General features: G+C 47.2%; 1 non-coding gene across 1 annotated transcript; it reads right to left on the bottom strand.

Annotated features, from left to right (window-relative positions):
- Positions 1-5,256: 5,256 nt before the first annotated feature.
- Positions 5,257-5,363, bottom strand: LOC111815515. The gene has a single exon (XR_002820198.1). It is a non-coding gene; the product is annotated as a U6 spliceosomal RNA (small nuclear RNA).
- Between the last annotated feature and the right edge of the window lie 473 nt (positions 5,364-5,836).

Here is a 5,836-nt window from a genome sequence, read left to right as displayed (position 1 = left end):
AAAGAAAGAAAGAAAGAAAGAAAGAAAGAAAGAAGAAAGAAAGAAAGAAAGAAAGAAAGAAAGAAAGAAAGAAAGAAAGAAAGAAAGAAAAAGAAGCCTGATTCAAGGAGCCCCAGGGGAGTCAGAGAACTGAAAACTCTCCCAGTTAAGTCTGATGTATGTTTGGCATCCACCAGTCTAAGTAAGGACTGGGGACAGGGCAGGCCCTTGAGGGTTGGCCCTGGACTTCCTGGCCTCCACCTTGGTCCTGAGCTTGCGTTAACCTTTCTGTTGTCTACCTGGGTGGCTTAGACCCTCGGCCGCCTCCCTGTCCTGGCAAAGCTGCTCCTCAAGACTGTGGGGGATTCCTGAGCTCATGTGTGAAGAGCGCATAGCATCCCTGGAGAAGGTCACTTTTTAGCTCCGTTATCTCTGGTTACAGCTATGGAAGGAGTCTGAGCTGGGTGACTCATTGGCCATGCAGGAATGGCCGGGAATGCAGGAGAATTAGGGCTGCCTCCTTCTGCTGCTAATCCAGGCATCCCTTTTCCTGCAGGGAGCGTCCAGTCTGGCCCCATTGGGTTCCCTCTTGGTGCCAGCGTGCCTTTCTTGAATATGCTTTCTCTTCTTTTGGCAGAATCCGGAGCAGGTGTAATGCCCCTTTGAGTTTATTTGGAAATACTCCTGACTGGTGCAGTGAGCTTACCTGCCTGCTCACCCTGTTGTGGTGGCTTGTATCCATCCCTTTGTGCTTGTGTTTACGACTATGGTACAACTGCTTGGAACTGCAATGTCATTTCTCTGGAGACAGGGGTGTTCTGGAGACACAGTGAAATTCCTCAGACTTGGAGGGTCCCCAGCATGTAACACAAGCTCCCTTCTGGCTCCAGAAGGACCCAGGGTGGATGGAATTGGGCCGTTAACACAAGAGCAAGGGAGGAGGCTGGAGCCACTCATCCACTTATTCAGCCAATGCTATGAGCACTTCAGACGCACCAGGCACTTGCACATGCTGAGAAGAATAAAGAATAAAACAGGCCTGGCTATTCCAGCCCAGCTTTTCTTTGTCACCTCCTTAGGGCACTGAGCATAGAGCGTCCCTCCTGCAAGCCCACAGCCATGGGGTGCCCACTGTGGATCAGGATAAGGTATGGAGGGGATCACTCCTGCCTCTTAGGGGCTCGTGGTTCAGTAACTAAGCAAGCTCAGAAACAACAAAATCACCCTCTTTCAGGTCTGATTTGAAACGAACGAAATACATGAATTCTCCTAGGAGCTTAATTAGAGCTAAAATACAAGGATGTACAAAGTACAGCAATGTGAGAATTAAATATACTTTAAAGAAGTGCTCCATTTGGAAAGCATTTGCTACATGCCTAGTATATGCCTAGTGTTGTGTGTAGAAATATAGAAAAAATGCCTTCTGTTTCTACCAAATAGCATCTAGCAATGCAGAGTTTAAAATTAAGAGCAATTGGATTTTGTAACCTGGATCTACCACTTAGCAGCTGCGTGACCATGGGCAACTTACCTGCCCTCTCTGAGCCTCATATTTCTTATTAAAAAGTGGAAGAAATAAAGTCTGCCACACAAGCCTACTGAGAACGATAGCTGGGACTTTCTCTTAAGCTCCAGGTTGGCAGCCCTTTGGCCTGTCTGCCGTCATGTGTAATAGTTAGTTGTGCAGAACACGACTTGCTGGGACTGTGAGTCTGCCAAGGCATTGGGGGAGACCACCGTATTCAGCCTGTGTCTGCTGTGATTTGGGCTGGGTGGACTGACTGTCCCCAGATCATGTCTGGTTGCCAAACCTACAGACAGACAAGAGGTCCCCAAAGCCACTGTTTCTGAGTCATGGGCAGCACCCCTTGTCCAGGGGCCATGGTGAGCCCATCCTCCCTAGAGAGGAAAGACCCTGGGGCCCTGCCCAGGACATGGCCTGGGTTAGGCATGCTGCTGTCTCCTGCAGTGTCTGATGTCCACTTCAGTTGCAACTCACCCTGCACTCAGGATCTGGAACTCACCTGGTCCCTGTGCCTTTCTTTCTGTCCTTGTTGGGCTGGCCTGTCTGCCCATAGTGACTTCCTGCCGGACCTGACTCCCAAATCTGAGATCTCCTGGTCTCTGCTGACCTGGCCGACATTATGTTGTCTGCCTCCCCAGCCACCGCGCTGGCTTCTGGCTCTTTCTCCTACCCTAGGCCTGCTGGACACATTGCTCTCAGCATTTCTGCCTGAGTGGGGGTCCTAACCCACCCAACACACATGCACAGAATTTCAAGAGTGTGCCTGGCCCGGGATCAGGGATAGGTGGATGGGTGGGCAGTCCCTGCCTTGAAGCACCTGTCATTCAATATCCTCAGAAATGGTGCTTCTGGGACAGGAGCTTGCAGCAGAGGAGAGGAGGAGGACAACAACAGCATGCTTTCTGGGAGTACTCGAGGACCCTCTCCAGCCAACCTGTAAGACAGGCACAGGCAAGAAGCAAGGCGACCACTGGTATCCAGTTACTGAGCACTCACCACATGCCAAGACTGAAATGCATCAGGAATGATGAGATGTACTTTCTACCTTCAGAGCTGAGAGGCCATGGTTGGCTCCAAAGATGTCCAGGTCCTTGTCCTCGTGATGCTGTGACTATACTGCTTCTCCTGGCAAGGGGGAATTAAGGTTGCAGGTAGCCTTAGGGTTGCTGATCAACTGGATTTAAGACAAGGAACTTATCCTGGATTATGGGGTGGGTCCAGTGTGATTGCTGGGCTCCTTAAGTGTGAAAGAGGGATCCAGAAAAATAGGACAGTGACGACATGTGAGAGGTCTCAACCAGCCCTTGATGACTTTAGAGATGCAGGAAGGGGTCACATGGCAAGGAGAGAAGGTAGCCCTAGAAAGTGGGAAAGACCACAAAGGATTCTCCCCTAGGGCCTTGGAAGGAGCAAAGCCCTGCGGACACCGCTGAGAACCATTTCAACCTCTTCTGACTTCTGGGACCGTAAGGTAGCAACGTGATGCTGTTTTAGGTCACTAAGTTTGAGGTAATATGCTATAGCAGCAACAGGAAACTAATATGCGGTCCAACGGGGAAGATGGAAATGGAAGAGGGCTTGCAGCGCAGTGGATTCACGTGAGGACAGGAGAGGGAGTGAAGGCTCAGAAGGCGCCTACTGCCACCTAGCCTTGGCAGCAGCTGGGGAGCCACTGGGTACCTGGAGAAGAAGAAGAAGCCCGGTACCTGGAGAAAACAGAAGAAACTGGACAGGAATTCACTGTATCTGCTAGCGGGGCAGTGAGCGGGTCCCACAAAAGTCCAGAGAAGAGGGGCAAGAGGACCTGGGCCAGAATGGAGGGCAGGAAGTCATCATCTATGCAGGCCAGCTCCTCTATCCAAAGGACCTTTCTTTGGGAGAAGGATTTGGGTAGAGTTCAAAATATCAAAAGTGGGTAGATAATCATAACATACTCATGGAGTAGGATATTAAACCTCAATCAAAAAGCAAATAAAAATACTATTTTACAGAAAAAAAGTATAGAGAGCACAGATCTGATCAGCAATTTTCAGGACATGCTCACACCCAAGAGCTCAAAGATGACCAAGGGGAGACATCCTGCTAGAGTTTCCTCCAGCCAGAAACTAGAAAAGATGTCAGCATTCTCCATAGACGACGCATTACATTTGAGGCAACAAGAGTATGACATCCCTTGGAACTTAGTAAAAGCAAAAAGGCAGGCAGGTCCATTTTGGTCGACAAGTAGAATGGCCACAAGATTTATCCTAACCAGATTTTTGACAGCATAAGGGATCTTATTGTTAATTATATAGGACAGAGGGCGTAACAGACTGTCTCAGATAAACTGGAACATAGGATCATCCGACTGATAAACAATGATCTCCAAAGGACTATTTTTATGTTAAAACCTACAGTGTATAGCAATATATATGGCATGAATCCATCTGGGATTTGTTTGCAGAAAGGATACATGCTTGTAATTACATAGGTATTGATAATTTGTATCAGAATAAGAAGCTGCTTACCATGGTCATATCTGGGGACAAGAACACACTAAGCTCTTGTGTTCATTCCATACTCTACACTGGATACTAAGATTATTTTTATGATAAAATATGTGTTAGAGGGCATTGCTGTAGTGGATTGCTAATTGGGAGTCAACTTGTTACACCTAGCTGAGTTGAACCAGTATGGTGCTGGGTGGGGGAAGCCCACCTGAGGGCTGTTGCCAGCAGCATAAGAGGCAGAACTGGAGAAGCTGTTGGAAAGGTATTGGGCAAGCTGTTTGGAGAAGCTGTTGGAGCTGTTGGAAGCCATTGGTTCTCCTGGGCTGTCCTGCTGGTTGACCTTGTCATGCTGGCTTTCCTGGTGAACTTGGCTGTTCTTGTCAGAGGAGGAGCTCGGGACCTTTGCTGTCACTGAAAGTGGCTACGGTTCATTTGCAGGGAGCTCTGGTCCTCTCTGTCTGGCTCCAGAGGGGAAGATGATGCACTACTCAGCCTTGTGGAGAAAGTTGTCACGCTGGCTTTCGCGATGGGAACTCAGCTTTCCTCATTGCCAGAGGAGCTTAGACCCTCACTGCTGCTGAGGGTGGCTGTCGTACCTTTGGGGGAGCTCTGGTTCTTATCTTGAGCATGACTTCCGAGCTCTAGTTCAGATCCCTCAGCCTGCTAGCACAGACTTTCAAGCTTCTGCCATAAGCTTTGGGCCTTGCCATCCCAGGCCTGTGACGTGGACCTGCATGAGACTCTGTTGTGGGCTCTTGGCCTCCAGTTGGACTTGTGGGAGGCATTGTTATGAGCTCTAGGTCTTTGGGTGGACTCATGCAGAACATTATCACAGGATCCACGCCTTCAGCTGGATTCTTTTGTCTTTGGTTTTGGAGAGATTTCCTGCACTCTTTGTATATGATTTTTTTTCTTTTTGGTGATTATAAAACGTTTCCTGTATTGTATTGTTCCCCTTGCAAAAATCCCAAGCCATGACAGTTGCTATAATGAAATTCCATAGACTGGGTGGCTTACTCAACAGAAACTGGCTTTCTTGAAGTTCTGGAGACTGGATATACAAGATTTTTTTTTTCTTTTTTTTCCCCTATAATTTTATTGAGAAACAAATAGCAATGAGACAGTTTCAAATCAAATTGGTAGGACAGTTTCAATAATTAACACATTGCATACATTCTTCTTAGTGGTTAATTGCTGTACAAGATGCGGACATGATATCCTATTTACAAACACCATTAGAACAAATCACTTTATTCATTAAGAAAAAATATGGAACGCTTCACGAATTTGCATGTTGTCCTTGAGCAGGGGCCATGCTAATCTTCTCTGTGTCGTTCCAATTTGAGTATATGTGCTGCCGAAGCGAGCACATAGCCCTTTCTTAAACATAACTACTTACCAACTTTATTGATTTCAGCTACAACTCTTTTTTTTTTTTTCAAGTGAAAATCTTTATTGTAAAGATTCCTGTGGTGACCCTCCCTCCTCCTGAGCTGGATCCCAGCGAAGAAGGCTGAGGCAGGAGGTCACAGGTGAGCTCCAGCCTGGGCTACTTGGTGAGACCTTCTAGAAATTTTTTTCAAGGGCTTGAAAACATAGATCAGGGCAAAAGCTCTGGGTTCACTCTCTTGCTAACAAACAAACAAACCTTCTATACCAGCTATGACGGTCATCATTAAAATTTAAAAGTGGATATACAAGATTATAGAGGGCTGTGTTCACCTGGAAGGATAAGACAGAATCTGTCTGTCTGTGTGTCTGTCTGTCTATCTGTCTGTCTGTCTCTCTCTCTCTGTCTCCCCATCTGTCCTGTCAGATTAAGAACCTACTCTTTTACTTTATT

Source organism: Octodon degus, unplaced genomic scaffold (assembly GCF_000260255.1).
Source record: "Octodon degus isolate 3935 unplaced genomic scaffold, OctDeg1.0 scaffold00017, whole genome shotgun sequence".
NCBI classification, from domain to species: Eukaryota; Metazoa; Chordata; class Mammalia; order Rodentia; family Octodontidae; genus Octodon; species Octodon degus.
This window is presented reverse-complemented; position numbering and strand designations above follow the sequence as displayed.